Source organism: Canis lupus, chromosome 34 (genome assembly GCF_011100685.1).
Source record: "Canis lupus familiaris isolate Mischka breed German Shepherd chromosome 34, alternate assembly UU_Cfam_GSD_1.0, whole genome shotgun sequence".
Classification (NCBI taxonomy): Eukaryota; Metazoa; Chordata; class Mammalia; order Carnivora; family Canidae; genus Canis; species Canis lupus.
The window spans coordinates 4345035-4361216 of record NC_049255.1 but is presented as its reverse complement, the minus strand read 5'-3'; the positions used below and the strand labels follow the sequence as shown (position 1 = coordinate 4361216).

Here is a 16182-nt window from a genome sequence, read left to right as displayed (position 1 = left end):
ACGGTGCCTCCCTTCCTTCTGAATTACAGATTCTAGCAGAAGTCTCTGGATCTATATTCCCTTTGGACAAGGAGTTAGGGAAGAAATTACCTTGAAAGTACCTTCCCACACTCCTCCACTGGGCGGAACTCAATCAAGCCAGTGAACGCCTGGCCCAAGGACAGCCAATCAGCAGGCTGACCAGCGGCCTGAGACAAAACCCTCACAGCAGGGCACTTGAGGAGGGTGTACAGTTCAAAAAAGACAGTAGGGTACAATCTAGAGATGGAACTGGATGGCTGGAAGAAGTAACACCTGCTGTTTTCACAACACACACCATAGAGTGTAATATTTGCCAGGACTTCGGGTCCTGGGGGAAGCACAGGAGCTAGTGATGTGAAATTACAAAGATTGAATATTGAATAACCCCCCAAAAAACAGAGTGAGAATGGCCCAATGAGTGGAAGAAAAAGGGAAGGACTGGCACACCTACTGTCAGGGAGAGGGGTGGTCTTGCCCAAGCTCCTGTGTATGTGTATCCTACAGGAAAACCCTAAATACTTAAAGCCACATGAGTGAGTCACTTCGCTTAAAACCAAAGTGCCTGAGGAGGAAATTAATTAAATGGTATTTAAATTCATAGTGAAGAGTAAAAGGAGTGTCAAAATTAATTTACAACTGAATTATCATTATACAATTATTTGTCTATTAGTAACTTAAACTACTTTACCTTTAAAAATTCCATTCCTAAGAATGATATTTTTACTTTCTATATATTGATATGTATTTCTTTAACATAATGCAATTCTAGGCACAAAACTAATCTCACTGTTAAGGTGTAACCAGCTTATGGAATGTATATGAATTTCTGTGGATTGTATTTCACTCCAGATATATCTAAAATGGTCTGGTGAAAAAAGGAGGGATAACAGGGCCCAGCTGTATTTTAATAAAGGTAATTGACACACAACTAGTGTTGATTGCTTGTGATGATTGCTTTTGAAAGCAGACAATGACAAGATCATATATATATAAATAAATCTATTCACTCCTAATCTGCAGCAACCAGCCCTAGACACTAACCCATTACCTGTGTAACCAGCCCAGGAAGCCAGCCTGCTCTTTGTAAGTCAGACTTGCAGAGAGTCAACCACTGTCTCTAATAACAACCCAGGAAGCCAGACACTGACTTCTGTAACAATTAATCCAAAATGGCCAGGACTTGATTAATAATTGGCAGCTTCCCTAATTTTTTCCTCACTTTCAATTTAGGACTAACCAAAACAGCCAAATGCACATACCTACCGGTTAACATAGAATGCCCGGCTTCCCACTGGCTCACTTCGATCTTCCCCAGGCCAACAGCCTCCAGTCAGGGTGCACCTGAGCTGTCCCTGTTTTCCCTGTAAACCTTTCCCACTCCTCAATACATTGCCTTCAAGTCTCTGCCAAACACAAGTAATAGTGTCTCACTCTCTGGCTGCAGCAAATCAGGAATAGATAGCTTGTTTTTGTTCTCATTTACACACTTCTACGGACACTTCTAAAAAGAATTCTTATAAAAACCAGCAAAATAGATCTTATATATTACACTTTTACGAACACTTCTAAAAAGAATTCTTATAAAAACAAGCTAAACAGTAAAGCAAAGAAGGTAAAGGCGAGGTGACTGTCGCTAGTGCACCTGGACATGACAACCTTGAGTGCCATAATCTGTGCCATCTCGTCTGAAAGAATGACTTGAGTCCAAATCTATCCCAAGTGCACATATGTTTAGGAGTCATTTCTGTAAAACACTGTTTCCACGGTGTATAATCTCCACGTCAAACCTTCCAACATGCTTCCAAATGATACGATAAAAAGATTTATAAAAGAATGTTGGGCCAACCTAGAACCCCCCCCACCCCAAGTCATCACAAAACTTAGAAAGACTGTGAAAGATATCCTTACTCTATTTTCCGAATTTCTTTTAAAGAGTCTATTAAGAAACATGAAACTAATATTCCAATGAAAGAGGGAGAAAGAAAGACCAGAGCCAGATGTCAGCAACTCCCTACTTCTCACTGAACCTCAAGCCATGTCTCTTAGTGCCCCCAGAAGTGACAGCACTCCAGGAATAGGAGAAGAGCAAAGGAACATGGCAACAGAGAAAAGATGCTAAAATAACAAAGCAACATGATTTTCCTCCCAGTAATCATTACTCATGGGAGGAACAAGTATGTAGAAATCCAGACTCAGAAATTCAGCAAAAAGCTTCACAAAGGGGAAACTGCAAAGAAGCAAGCCCACTGCACGTAAATTAGTTATCCAAGGATCACAGGTAGTTAAAACCCAAGCACACTTCCCATCAGTGTTCTTCTGTGAGTCTAGTCCTGCTGAGAAACATGCTTTTCACAATATGCCTCAAACCTGTCTGTAAGAATTACCTGAGAAGCAGAAAGGTGGCATTTTAAATTTTAGTGACACATTAATGAACAAGGTAATACTCCTGACAGATAGAGAGAAATGTTCCCCACATCAAGCTAAGCAAGAGCTCCTCAGATCAAAATACAAGCCGTGGAACCGGCCTTGGCAGGCCCGCTGTGCACCAGAACTGCATGTCAGACGCTGCAAAGACACTGACATATTTACTGCTGGCACTGTCCTTGGCAGACGGCTGGCAGATATCTCATCTCAGAAGAGTCAAGCCTTTGTCTTGGAGTCGAGGGTTAATAGGATCCCTTAACTGCAGGATCAGTTATTATAAGGTCCTAGTTTTTAAAAGCAGTGCCTTCTTCAAGCTTAGTAACAGATCTTCTGGGCATCATCTCAAAATTCAATGATTCAAATACAAAGTGAGAACATGAGGGGAAGTAGGTTTTCCACATAGTAGGATGTTTTCTGTTCATGAACATGTTCCCAGACACGTTCTGTGGCATCTTTGACCAATCACCAGAGTCAGTTGCGGGGGGGGGGGGAGGGGGGAAGGGGAGGAGGGGAGCAGAGCTTGCTGCAGGGCTTCTCATGGTGGCCAGGGCTTCTGGTGCCAGGCCTCCTGCAGACAGTTTGAGCAGTAACTAGCTCAGGGTCACTGTTAGGGGTTCCTCAAAATTTCCTATGTTGAGATCCAACCCCCAGTGCCTCTGAATGTGACCTTATTTGGAAAGAGGGTCATTACTGATGTGAATAGTTAAGATGAAGCCATTCCGGTAAATAGTTAAGATGAAGGCATTGGCTCTAATCCAAAATGACTAGTGTCCTTATAAAAGGAAATTTGGATGTACAAGGACAATCCCATGTGAAGACAAAGAGACAGAAAGACAGATACTGCATGGAATCACTTATATGTGGAATCTAAAAAAAATGTCAAACTCATAGAAACAGAGTACAAAAGGGATTGGCAGAGGTTGGGAGGCTGGGGACAGAGGGAGAGGTTGGTCAAGGGTACAAACTCTCAGCTCTAGGAAAGAGGTCTGAGGATCTCATGTGTCACATGGTAACTACAGTTGTCAACACTGAAACAACTGTACAAGTGAAATTTGCTATAAGAGAACTTGAGTGTTCTCATACACAAAAAATACAGGAGGTGATGGATGTTAGGTGTTAATCAAATCAATGAGGGGAATTCTATGTATATTGTAGCAAGTCATTGCATTGAACACTAAAAATCTTACAATTTTATGTGTTAATTATATTTCGATAAAACTGGAAAAAAATTAAGTCAGAGTAGTGATGCTTCCACAAGCTGAGCAGACCATATAAAACATGGAGAGGTGGGGCAGAGTCTCCTCCACAGCCTCAGAAGAACCAGCCATGCTGATCCCTTGATCTCCACGTTCCAGCCTCCTGATCCTATTGGAGGTACCCAGTTTGGGAGTGCTTTGTTACAGCAGCAGGAGGAAACAGATACAGTCCCCTTTGTCACTCTTGCAAACGTTATCTCAACTCCTAGTCACCAGCCACATCAACACTGGTACAAACCCTGGATCTGGAGTAAAAATTGAGACTTTTCATAAATTTACAGCACATTCTTCTTTGGTCTACTCTATCAAACCATCAGCTCTTCTTACACTCAAAAACTGCTCATTTCATATTCTAAAACATTAACTTATATTTCAGCTAAGGTGCTATGGTCACTAGAATGTCAAAAAGCAAGTGATTCTGGACTATGACATTTTCTTAAGGTCATTAGTTTGTAAAGCATTGTAATGAAAGAATCAAGAGAAGAACTACAGAGAACAAGGAAGCGAGAGAAAATATAAGGAGATCCTAAACAGCTGCTCTTTTCATCCATCAGATCCCTGTGAAAATGGAAAACTGAGCAGCCACCTATTGATGGTCCCTCTGAAATCCAAGACGGGGTCCTGAAAGTGTTCTCCGCACCCAGCAGCATCAGCAGCAAATCCTCAGGCCCTACTCAGATCTATTAAATCAGAAGAGGTGGGCCCAGTTCCTATGATGGAACAAGTCTTCCAGGGGCTTCTGATGACTGCTAAGGCATGAGGATCACTCTTATATTCAAAGCCAGGAGGCAACTTGGTTCCACCTGATTGCAAATTCAATTGAGAATGCCCAAGAACATGTATTAAGAAGGCTTCTGAAGCAGACTCTGAGCTCTGATTAAAAGGAGGAATTGTTCTGGCAAGAAAGAGAAGGGGACAGGATCTGGCAAGCCACCTGAGAGCCATCTCATGAGTCCTAAGCCATCACCACTACATCTTTCTTCATTATCAATGATTCCAAATAAAAAATGTCCCAAATTTCTGAAATAACTTGGACTCCATATATACTAGCATAAAAATGAAAAGAAGAAATAAATTAAAAACTTGTTTTCAGTTCTGAGACAAAATCCAAAATGAATTACATTCTTGACAGCAGTGCTCTTTCTCCAACTGAATATTTATTTCCCCCTTTTCTCTCCATACTTTGCTTCTCTTTCAGGATGGCATTATTTTGGTGATTGAGATAAGAGAAATGGGATTGTACTTAACCTAATTCAGGAAAACAATGTACAAAATCTGAACTCATGGGATCATTGAATGCAAAAGTTACCATTTTCACTTCATTTACATGATAAAGGATATTCTTTGGTTTTAAAAGGATTTACAAAAGACTTCTTTGAAGAGTGTATTCCTCTGAGTTATTTCATATCTGATTTATTTTATTTTTTAACTTTTTAAAATTTATTTATTCCTTTTAAGTAGGCTCAGGCCCAATATGGGGCTCAAACTCATGACTTGGAGATCAAGAGTCACATACTCTACCGACAGAGCCAGTCCAGGTGCCCCTGATTAGATTTATTTTAAAAATCACCTACTGCTTCCTGCTACTTTCAAACCTGAACTCCTGGGATCAGGGACTACAGCCTGGGTGCAGCCCACCTGCCAACCTTCTCTTCCCTCCCTGCCCACAACCAGCTCCACCCCAGGGCCAGACAGAGTCACTCATCCCTCTGTTGTCTCTCAAAGTACTTTCCTTCACCCTACCCAATGCCCTGCCCTTCCCCACACACGTAACATCTTCCCTTCCTTTGGACCCCTGCTCTGGCCCCTCCATCTCTCCACAGCCTTCCCTGTCCAACCCAACTTGGGTGCCTCTTCTCTGAATGTGCCTTCCAACATCTGCCTTTACTTACCCTTAAGTTTATACTTTGTCCAATGGGTCTTGCATATTCAATCTTGCCCCCGCTCCACCCTCAGGGAAACTACTTCCATCATACCTCCCATAGCAGCAACGCAATGAGTCAACAAGTCCAGTGTGAGAACAGATTCCTTGCTAGAAGAGTTCAGCCAGTGAGTTCCTCTCCTATTCCTTCCTGGGAGCACTGCTTGCAAAGTACAGGCTCCAACTGGAATGACTAAATTTCTTACCTGTAAAGGGTCATTCCCAGCCTCGGGGAAGCACTCAGAATGATCCGGGAACCCCAGAGAATCTACACAACATTCACTGATTGCACTGATTGAAAGACTAGAAAATCTGGATCCTGTCACTCAGCAGCCCCTAATGAAGTATGTGGCCTGGGGCATTGTGTCTCCCGCCTGCACTTGGGCCATAGGATCTCCATCACCATTCTTGGGAGTAATTCACATGAGAATTCACTAAAACGGCTTAACGCATCAGCCAACCTCGGCACAATCTGTACGGTATTATTCATCTTTTGCCCTGTCCTCCTAAGATATTCCTCTGATCCTTATATTTTCTAGTACAAATGACAGGAGGCATCTTTATCTTATTTATAGCTCTAAATAAATTGGTATGAGCATCAACCAAACATATTTATTTTATTTCCCAAGAAATATACCCCCAGAAAATGTCAAGGAAATGATCTTTGAAAAATGCACATCCGAATGCAATATAAAATATTTAAAGGAATGACTGTGCTCCTGGTTTCCATTTTCTGTTAGATTATTCTACAGGCTCTTGTAAAAGTCAAGTCAGTGCTTTTAAAGGCAGAAAATGGCCACGAGTTAAGAAAAGCCTTCAAAGCCCCGGGGTTCTCCTTGATTTCGCTTTTACTTTCAGCATTTTGCCTTGAATGAACGACCTCAAATAACTGAGATATTCAAAAATTGATGGACAGTACTTAGCAAAGTAAAACTCAGATAAAGATGATGAGAACAAGCCACTCACCAATGGCTTAAAAATTCACAGCTGCACTTGCCGCCTCCTGACAAGATGTCTCTTGCTGACACTTCCCGTGCATTCTTCCCATCTATCCACCTTCCTGAAACCCTCCGCAGCAAATCATGTGGTCAACAAAAAGAATTCTAGAAAAGATTACTATTTAAATCTTGCCATAAATCCATTCAATTTAGTTGGCCGGGGAGTGAATACTCACATAGGTCAACTCATTTAATCCTCCAACAACCCTGTGAGGCAAGTCCATCTTATCTACCTTGTATGATAAAGTAACTAAAGCACAGACAAGTCAAATATGTTGCTCAGCACAGCTAGGGAGTGACCTTTCTGACCCCAGAGCCCAAGTGTTCAGGCACCATGATACACTGCCCCAACCAATACCATCACTCCATAGGTGCTGATATTGGTCTCATAAATGTGTGTTAAATGAGAAATTTCAAGGAACTGAAGTTCATCAAACTCATCTGTAAATTGCATTGGTACAAATGGCTATCATGTAGAGCAGAAAGTTCGGGCTAATTAAAAAAAAAAAAAAAAAAAAAAAAGGCCTTCCTCAGGATCTATAAGAGTAGCCCACAGAAGATGAAAGTCCCCAAGGGCACATGCCAAAACCAAGTCCTATGGTCCAGGCAGAAAAGGAGACTTGTGCAGGCAACCCTGAAGGAAGCTCCCAGGGACCCAGGGACCTTCTCAGTGTGGGGTAAGGCTCATCTAGCGGGGCACAGCTAGAGGATTAGCCTGGACCACAATTCTGGGCAGCTGTGAGATGACCTAAATCCAACCCTCATCTACCCATCTGAATAGACCCTCCCTAGATACCTGGGAAACTGAAGCTCCTATGTCAAGACATTCCATACTGGCCTCTTCTCATTGGGACCAGGAGTGTCTAATGAGGTCCAGCCATCAGCAGACCTAGGGCACCCCCAGCCAGCACCTGAAATCTGCCATGCTGGCCACAGCTCTCACTGGCTAGACTGCCCTTTGGTTTAGATTCAATTCAGTGGGTAGCAGAGATGTTCTGAGTTCAGGCACTGGGGTCAATATCTCTGCACTCACTAGCTATTGACTTTGGAAAAGCTTAGAACATCATGGAACTTCAGCTTTCTTATCTGAAAGATGGGGCTAATAAGACAACCCCACTGCGTTATCATGAGGAACACATGAGCAAAAGAATGTAAGGTATAAGGGACAGTGAAGTGTCCCACACACCAGCGGCTGCTCTATTACTGTCACCTATAATGGCAAAGGGAACTGGAAGCACAGGCTCCCTCACTCAATGTCATTGTCCATATCCCTGCCAGGATATCTCTTATAAGCACTCCGGATATACCATGTGATGTGAAGTGAACTGCTGGAACCCTTGTCAAGAGAGCAGAGTTCAGGGTGGACTGCCAGTGCTCTGAACAGGAATCTCAGACACCATGGTGGTGACTGCAGGCATTTCTGTTGTCACCATGCAAGGCTTATTATAGAATACCAAAATGGTTCCTGTGTGTGCAATTAGTGACCTATTAATCATCATGATGGCTGCTAGGCATGAGCTTTCAATGGTGACATTAAAGGTATTCAAGATACAGGGCTAAAATATTTTTTAAAACATCCTGCAGGAAGAGTATGCAAAAATCCATTGATACCTGAACTCTTTCCCTTGGGGAAGATGTGTGACAACAGCCCTAAACCACCCACCCCAAACATGGTAGGACCTTGGACCTGGAGGATTTTGTTTGATGCCAGCTGTCAGGGTGACAGCATTTGCCTCCACAGCCTTGGTATTTGCCTCAAGCCTCCTTCTGCCCAGTGGGGAGTCATGACACCTAAGGGGCAGGACCTGGGACTCCACTAAGCTCACAGAACAGCTTATTGAACACTTTGGGACCTGCAGGCAAATTAAGGCTGTTTCAATAAATGTCTTGGGTGTGACTGAAACTGGTTTGAGCATGACTATCACAAAAACCAAGGAGCAAAATGTCAAGGCCCTGACCTGCCTCAAACTTCTTTAGCGATAACCCAAATCAACCACAAAGAATCCAAGAGAGTCACATGACCAAACTGGTATAGGTCCCATTTGGCTGTGCATGTGCCTGTAAGCTTCATGGGGGAAAGATACAGGGCAAGTTTCCTCAGCTCTGGAGAAGCCACTCAGGCTAAGGACAACTACCACTAATCCCTGGAGTCACCAGGAAGGAGGTCACATTCAAGGTTGTACCACAGAAAGATGGGCTGGACAAGAAAATAATTTCAACATGGAACTACTTCTCCCTGGTGACCCTACGCATTAAGCAGCCAACCCTAAATAAGGGGCATGGATGCGGGTCTCTGTTCCACAGGCTGAGGCTTGTTAAAGTTGTCATGAATAAGGCTCACTTCAAGAGATACAAGGGGAAATTCAGAAGAGAGTAAAACTGATTACTGTGCTTGGGAACAGTTAGTAATTCAGGATCAAAATAAGTCCAATACATCTAAATACAGGATGATAGCTCATGTAACCAACAGAGAGATCATTTGTCAGATTGTTTATGCCCATTCAGAAGGGGACATGACAGTTCACGCTCATGAACTCCCAAAGTATGGTGTGAAGGCTGGCCTGACAAACTCTGCGGCAGCATACCATACCAGCCTGCTGCTGGCCCACAGATTCCTCAGTAGGCTTGCATGAGACCTACAACGGCCAAGCAGAGGTGACTGGAGATGAATACAATGTGGACAGCATTGATAGTCAACCTGGTGCCTTCATCTGCTATTTGGTGGAATTTTTTAAAGATTTATATATTTATTTGCGAGAGAGAGAGAGAGCAAGAGAGCATGAGAAGTGGAAGGGGTACAGGGAGAGGGAGAGAGAGAGAATCCTCAAGAAGACTCCTCACTGAGCACAGAGTCCCACACAGGGCTCAATCCCAGGACCTCAAGATCATGACCTGAGTCAAAGTTAGACTCTTAACTGGCTGAGCCACCCAGGGACCCCTTAACCTGGAAGGTGGAAATAAATTAGGGTCCACCCCTTCAGCTGGAAATAAAGTTTTGGAGCTGTGGATGGAGGCCTGTCTATACCTCATGGTACCAAATGATCCCCTGGCTATAATTTAGAAAGCAAGGAATTCATTGCGGGAGGACTTTGGAAGCACATCCATGGGTCAGAACGTTGCAGACTATACACATTGCCTCAAGGAAGAAGATAAAGATGCTTATAAGAAACAATTGTCTCAATACACCAAGAACAACACTAACACCAGATATGGGGGAGGCGATGTAGAAGAAGGCTCATGCTGCTTCAAGACAATCAAGTCCATGAGAAGAATCCTATGAAAGAAGTTAAAAAGAAGAGGGGGAACCATCCCAAAATGGCTCTTGTCCAGAAGAAAGATCAAATAACTCAGAAGGGGGATCCCTGGGTGGCTCAGCGGTTTAGCCTTTGGCCCAGGGCGCGATCCTGGAGTCCCGGGATTGAGTCCCGCCTCAGGCCCTGGCATGGAGCCTGCTTCTCCCTCCTCCTGTGTCTCTGCCTCTCTCTCCCTCTCTCTCTCTGTGTGTCTATCATAAATAAATAAATAAATAAATAAATAAATAAATAAATAAATCTTCAAATAACTCAGAAGTAGGCAAGCTTCCTTAGAGCTCAGGAGCAGGCTGCTGAGAGCTAATAAACCAAAACACAATTTTCTGTGAAGATATTTTAGATACAGACAATTAAATTTTTCACCAAGCCAAAAGAAAAAGAAGAAGAAGAAGAAGCTGCTTTCCTCTCCCCCAAGATGAGCATAGTCCAAAATCCCCCATGAGAAGCAAAGCGTGCCTCTAACTGGAGATCTCAGAATTCTGGGTCCCTAAAGTGAGGAAGGAGAAAAGTGGGTAGTCCTCAAAATTCAGCTTCAGGATTCCCTGCTCTTGAAGGGTGTTTGCTTAAACCAAGTTCCCTGGGCAGCTCCTTTAAACCCAAGAACCTGCCTTAGGCTCCATTCTGACCTGCTTTCATTATGCTGGGACATGTGTAGAAAAAGCACAGTATTTCATGAAAATGGAGAACCGTACATGGAGCCAAAGGAGGTCCCAGGGTGTGTCCACCAAAGAACGTTGGCCTGAAAAACACTTCACACCATCTGCCACAACCTTAAGATCAGGAGCTCACAGGAGACAGAAACTGGTTTTCTGTTGAACTTCTACAGAACTCCCAACTTCTCCAGAACTTCCCCAGGGGTCTGCCCCATTCAAAGGCTCCAAAGCCTGTGCCAAGGGGGACACAAGTGAAGACATCATCATCCACGCAGATTTCCAAATCCCAAATCCTGATCGAGGATAAGAGCTGACTATATGTATCAGTCAATCCCAGGGAAAATGCATTTCCCCTGTTCAGACCATTTTGAAAAAGACCTTCAAAGAGAAGGAGTTAGTTGGAGCTAGGTGATGCCATACAAGAAAATTCAGACTCTCTGGGGTTGCCTAACATCATAAAGTTTTCTTGCTCAAGTGGCTCAGAGCTGCTCCTCCTCCATGTTGTGACTGTATATGCCATCTAGAGCATGTCCAGCTGGTGGCCACGGCCAGGGAAGAGGGGACAAGAGGGTCACATGGGATGGTTTAATGGCTTCTCCCCCACCTCTTGCCAGGGCCATAGCCCAGCCTACCTTAGGGAAGCCTGGGTAAGTGGGGAGCAGTCTCTGTTCCAGGAGGTAAGCCCTCTGTGCATGGTCTGTGTATGGGACCAGTCACAAAGCCCGTGCCCCAAGCCCTCCTCTCTGTCCCCCACCTGCACACCTGAATTCCCACGGAGGCTCCTTCTGCGTAGGATCACAGTCCTTCCGGACTGTACCTGCCTTCTGGAAGGGATGAAATGTAGTTCTATTATCAATGCCACTTTAAGGCACTGACCTGTGAGAAGCAATTCTAAAAAGCCAGAAGTCATTTCTGACCCAGGTCAGGGTCCAGGAGGTAGAGATGGGTAAGGAAACCCACAAAGAGGTTGAATGAGAACAGAAAATGAATATGAATCTGAGCTTAATCAGGGGCAGGACAGGAAAGGCACTGCTAACCCCACAGTGGGTACAAACCCCAGAGGCTGTGCGCGTGCAGGGCCGGGGAAGAGGCGGGAAAGTAGCCTCCATCGGAAGGGGCTGGAGGGACGGGGAGATGGACATGCTTCCTCATCTAAGCAGAGGCCCTTGGGCATCACTGCGAGGACCTGAGGGGGGCGGCATCATCATTCGTGCCTCTAATGGGAAACCCAAGGACCTCAATTATGCGAGTTCGGTTCTAACCTCTCTGCCCCGCCGCACACCAACCTCTGCCACCCAGACCCACTCCCCTGCCTGCCCACACCCCCTGCCGCCATTATTTACCCGAAAGGAAAGAAAGGATCTGCTAAAACCCTTCCCCTGAGCTGGTGCCCAGATTCCTGGTCCTGTGCGGGGTCCCCTGTTCTGGGGCAGCCACACCTGGCAGGAGGTCAAGGTCTATCTTTTTACTTGTCTAATGGCCTTAAGTATGGGTCTTACACTTGACCTTTCATTGGAGTTCTTTCCCTCAGTCTGAGATCTTGAATTTTTCTTAAACCACTTCGAGAAAGCGCTCTGCGTCCTGTTCTGGCCACCTTACTTTAGAAATGGGATAAAACCTTGATTCTCAGCATGAGAACATTTATCCCAACAGGTCACTTTTTGAAAAAGGTTAAAGCAATTGAAAGAAGCCTTTTCCCTGATATCAAAGCCATAGACTTAGATGATTTTTTTAGGCCAAAAGAAATCCGTAAAAAAAAAAAAAAAAAAAAAAGGCAGGGTGGGGGAAGGCTTTCCTAAAAAGAAAACTGCCTGCTGCTTTTTCTTAGCCCAGAAAATTACTAGTTCACAAGGTGAATCTCTCCATGAATAAACTCAATATGGATGAGGAAATAAATCATTTGACTGTCTACATTTTTTCTTTGTGACAGTCATCTTGTTGAAAAAGGCCATTATTTTTTGTGCTAATGGAAGTGTCTTGCTAGGTAAGACTTATACACTATCTAAAATATATAGGAAGTTTCATCTTTGCCATGCATTTTATTCTATTTAGCTAATAATTTTCTGCAGAAGTGCCACAAATTAGGTTATAGGAATAAATACCTGCATTTCAGAGATGTGAGAATTGAAAGATCTTACTGAAGTCACCTTCGAATGACCTTGACATTGTCTTGTTCTCTTATTGCTTCAGACTCTATACCAAATGAATCAATGAATCACCATCCTTCCAGGGATGGGTCACCCCCTAACAACCACATGTCCCAGATTTTCCTTTTTCTCCCCCAAACTAAATGTCCAAACAAGCTGCCCTGCCACTTTATTAGGAAAATATGCCCACCGGAGCTATAGCCAGGTTTGATCCAGATCAGAATGCGTTGGTGCCACACCAGCCCACAGCCATTCTGGTGGGTCAGCCCCGTGACGTACTGATTGTTAAACAGCTTGACTATGCCCCTGGCTCCAGCTTTCATTTCTGCAGATGCTCTCTGCTCCCCTTTTCTCCTTGATCCACCCTAGCCTGGCTTCCATCTGCCGTGCTCCGTATGGGACTGCTCTCCCAAGATCTCCATGGACCACCGTGTTCCCAAAGGCAGGGACAGTTTGAGGCCTTATCCTGAGCAATAGTCAGCAATGGGAGAGGACACCATACCTCTTTTTTCTTCAAATTACTCTTCTCTATTTTCCCCAACACTGCACTCCTCTGGTGTTATTTCCACTCTTCTGGTCCCTCCTTCAGAAGCCTTCGCAAGCTCCTCATCTTCCACTTGTCCTTAAATGTTGCCATTTCTACAAGCACCATTCTCCTATCCTCACCCTCCAATCTCATCAGCCAGATGACTCTTAGATGACCATCGTGAGCCCAGAGCTCTCGGGACTAACTGTACATCTAGCAGACCTCTCCAGAAGCTCAAATTCTGCATATCCAGAACTAAACTCGACATCATTCCATGTTGTGATTCACATGTTTCCAACTACCTCCAAAGAAGTGAGCACCCATTCCTGTGTATCCTAGAAATGGCACCCCAAAATACCCACTCATCCCAGTCAGAAATGGGGATACCTTCTTTAATTCCCTTCTCTCACTTTCCACCTACCGAGTGCCCTTTCTCTTACCTTTTCGGTAGCTGTCAGGTCTGCTTTCACTACACCCACCCTGCGAGCTCCTGCCCTGTCTGGACCCACCCAGCCCACTGCCTTGCTGGCACCCTTATGCTCCCCACCTACTCATCACCCCACTGGAGCAGAAGTGAACCTGCCAGAATTTAAATCTCATCCTGGCACTCCATTGCTTTAAAACTTTAGAAGTCTTAAATATTTTCTATTGTCTTTAGAATGAAAGATGAACTCTTGGCATGACTCAAGGTGCTCCCAGACACAGGCTCTGCCTCTCCAGAACCTCACCTCTCCATCCTTCTCTTTGCAACTGCTACCCTCTCCCTCACCTCCCATCCTAGACACAAGCTGCTCCACCAGCTTCAAACAGTGCCCCTCTCCTTGCACCCCAACTCCTATACACATCCATTCCATCTCATGCATGTGGTCAGCTCCCACTTTCGAGTTGTATTTTAAAGGATATTTCCCTAGAATATCCCTTAGGAAAAGGATTTTCCTGACCTTCTGACTCAGGTGGATCTCATTGTGATGTGTTCCCTTGGCACTCTGTACCCCTCCTAATAATCATTGTACTTGGTTTTGATTTTTTTTCTAAATTTTATTTTTTCCCATGGAACTGTAAGACCCATGCCCACAGAACTACTTGGTTCCCCACCATAGCCTCAGGACAAAACAGACACTGGAGAATGGTAGGCACTAGATAAATATTTAATGGCTAGGAAGACAAATGAATCAAAAAGTAAATTAAATCTTACCACCTCCATAAAGCCTGATCTCATTGCTCTAGCCTATATCAGAGTTTCTTCAACTTAAAGCCATTGATATTTTAAGCCAGACAATTCTTTGTTATGGAGGGCTGTCCTGTGCATTGCAGGGTGTCTGACAGGACCCTTAAATACCAGGGACACCCCTACCCATTTGTGACGATCACAAATGTCTCCAGACATTAGAGCATGAGACTTGAGAACCACTGACTCATGCTGGCCTCTCTCCCTCTGAAAACACCTTCACTGCCACTTGTTGTCACGTCATTGTTCTTTGTCTGAGTCACATGTATTAGCCTGGTCACCCCAGAGGACTCAAAACTCCTTGAAAGCAGGGCTCTGTCCTCTGCCATCCCCCACAGCACCTTCCCCAGGACTGAGTGTAGCAAATGGAATTGGCATATCTGTCCATTGGTGGAAAGGAGCAGAAAGCCAAGATCACTATTCTTATTAGCAGGTAGAATTCGGACTCTCCATCCTAACAATATCCCGCCTCCCCAAACATTCCAACATTGGAAATCTCAGCATTCTCAGAAAGCCTTTACTGAACTCTCTCAATTGTATTTGGTGCTTATGATGGTTAATTTTATGTCAGCTTGAATGGGTTGCAGGGTAAGCAGACATCTGGTCAAACATCATTCTGGATGTGTCTCTGGATATTACTGAATGAAATTAACATCCGAACTGGTAAACTGACTAAAGCAGATTGCCCTCCCTACTGTGAGTGGGTCTTATCCAATCAGTTGAAGGCCCAAATAGAGCAAAAAAGCTGACCCTCCCTCAAATGAGGGACACTTCCTGTTTCACTGCCTTCAAACTAGTATATCCGTCTCTTCATGCCTTTGGATGTGAACTGAAACATCTTCTCTTCAGGTCTCAAGCATTCAGACCTGCAGACTAGAACTACCCCATAGGTTTTCCTGGGTCTCCAGCTTGCTGACTACAGATCCTGGATTTGTCAGCCTCCATAATCTCATGATCCAATTCCTTATAATAAATATATGTATATATATATATATATTATTTATTTATTTATTTATTTATTTATTAAATAAATTTATAATACATCTCTCTCTCTCTGTCTCTCTCTCTCTCTCTCTCTCTCTATATATATATATGTATATATATGTGTGTGTGTGTGTGTGTGTGTGTGTGTGTATCCTATTGATTCTATTTCTCCAAAGAACCCTGACAGTGTGGTTCTATATGCCCTGTAGAGAAGATTTAAAACATTGTGGAACTAATACTCTCCCCATCTGGAATTCATTAAATTCTCATTTTCTAAAAATTCAACAAAGTCAACTGAACCATGGGCAGCTTGCTATGGGTTCAGCAGTCACCCCCTTGGAATGATACTTTCTCTGGATAACAGAGCTCCACATACCTTCTGGCACATTCAGAATGTAATCAGAGGAAATGGAGCCAACTTGCCCTTGACCTTTTATAATGACATCTGATTTCTCTTAAACTATCCTAGATGTCTCTAGTGCTCTTTAAATAAATAATGATGATAATTAATATCAGCCCAAAAATCAATGGTTAAAAATTAACCATTTATATTAAAAATTTAGCAAATGTTTATGTACTAAATGTGCGTTTAGCATTGCAGCAGTCCTACTTAAAAAGAACCCCAACATGCCACTTCCTATGATTACAAAAACATGATTCTATTTAGAAAATCATCTCAATTAATACCTGTACATGTAGCAAAAACATAGTAA

At 43.7% G+C, this 16182-nt stretch overlaps 1 protein-coding gene and 1 pseudogene across 2 annotated transcripts in view; one reads left to right on the top strand and one right to left on the bottom strand.

Moving 5' to 3' along the window:
• LOC119877858 overlaps positions 1–10235 on the top strand; it is a 31482-nt pseudogene extending 21247 nt beyond the window's left edge.
• ATPSCKMT (ATP synthase c subunit lysine N-methyltransferase) overlaps positions 1–16182 on the bottom strand; it is a 198507-nt gene that overhangs the window by 50432 nt on the left and 131893 nt on the right. The gene's annotated exons all lie outside the window — the stretch shown is intronic.